Below are 1,629 nucleotides of genomic sequence, written 5' to 3'. Positions count from 1 at the left end.
TAATACCAGAGTGGCTGCTTTCTTAGTTCACATTGAGGCAGATACCAATGCCCAAACTAAAGTCCTCTTGACTCCCTTGCATCTTACCGCTTGGAATAGAAATAGCAAAGATATGCTGGATCGCCTTCTATTGAAGCATTATATCAAACCAGGTCTGAAGAACAACTTGGAAGAAACTGCATTTAATATTGCCAAAAGGATAAATATGTATCACTACCTCTTTTAAATTGTGGAAGGCTGTAAAAATTGTTCTCCTAACTCATAATGGTTTGGTTAAGATTCTTAAATTTCAAAAATGCCAATCCATCTTTGTGTCTGTACAAAATATTTTCACAATAAAAAGCAACAGCAATATCTTACTTTAAAAATTCATGGATTCCATAGTATTCTTCAATGAATTGCCTGACTTTGATGTCAAAATGTATTCAAGAGTTGTTTGTATACATCTATAATGATTTCTGCAGGGTTTGTGATTTTTAAATCAGAAATCACTTTAACTTATCTGTTGAAATGAGTAGTACAGAAACTAAAAATAGTTCTGGTGCTTGTATGAAAAAAGTATATTTTAAAATACTCTGTATTTTGTTTGTATAATGTCCATAATCTATTTAATTCTCTCCTAGATATAATACTTTGAATTATACATTGTTTTATAATATATAGGTTCGTTAATAAATGTGTTATTTCAGATAGCATTCCATATAGAAAAAGTTTAAGATTCCTTTTTTTCCTAGGTCCTTATAGTATTTTATTTCTTTGGGATAAAATGACAATGTTATCCAATTTCAAATGTTTTGTAAAGATTATGCTATGTAAAGGCCATTCTAAGGTGAGGATTTAACGCACTGATGTCAAACTAACTTTCAGTTCAATGAATTACATATATTGTTACATTTGCCTTTTTTAATTTTTTATTGTGAAAATACTGTACAGAGGGTTTACAATTACATGGGCAAGATAATGAGTACATTTCTCATCAAGCATTGTAGCCTCCTCCTGTATTTACCCTTCCCATCCATTCCCATCCTTCCCCTGCTCTCCCACTCAATCCTCCCTGCTACCCCTCCACCCGCACAAAGTTGTAAAGTTCATTTTTCGACATAACGACTTGTATTTTTGTAATCAATTTTTAATAACTGTTTTTCATTTCTTGCATCTCAAGAATGAAAAATATGGAATAATTCACAAATTTTCATATCATCCTTGTGCAAATGCCATGATAATCTCTATATTGTAGTAATTTGGGTAAAAGTCCTGCTGAAGCATGTAGTATCCTGTAAATTTAAGTAGTTATTGATGCAATCTTTATACAGGCATATATCCTTGGTTGACTGTTTGTAACTAGGAAACCTTATTGTTCCTAAAAATGTTATTGATCTTACTTCTCTAAAATTCTGTGTATATTGGGAAAAGCTTATATTGTTTGGTCGATTGCTCACATTTGCAATTTTTTTGTCAATGACTATTTTAAGTCTTTTTCATTTTAAATTTGATCATACTTTGAAGCCTTTATAGCTAGGTCCAAAGGTGATTGTTTTTCAAGTACTTATTTATAAACTGAGTTAGCTTTGTGGAGTTAATGGATTCAAAGTAAGCCTTCCTTACGAGCTACTTCTAAACTTCTGCAGC

The 1,629-nt window shown here is 31.5% G+C and overlaps 1 pseudogene; it reads right to left on the bottom strand.

Annotated features, from left to right (window-relative positions):
* Positions 1–1,166: 1,166 nt before the first annotated feature.
* On the bottom strand, positions 1,167–1,266 carry LOC122101031 (annotated as a pseudogene).
* Between the last annotated feature and the right edge of the window lie 363 nt (positions 1,267–1,629).

Source organism: Dipodomys spectabilis, unplaced genomic scaffold (assembly GCF_019054845.1).
Source record: "Dipodomys spectabilis isolate Male_0828 unplaced genomic scaffold, ASM1905484v1 ptg000617l, whole genome shotgun sequence".
In the NCBI taxonomy this organism is placed as follows: domain Eukaryota; kingdom Metazoa; phylum Chordata; class Mammalia; order Rodentia; family Heteromyidae; genus Dipodomys; species Dipodomys spectabilis.
Note: the sequence above shows the minus strand (reverse complement) of the source record. Positions and strands in the feature narration are given on the sequence as shown.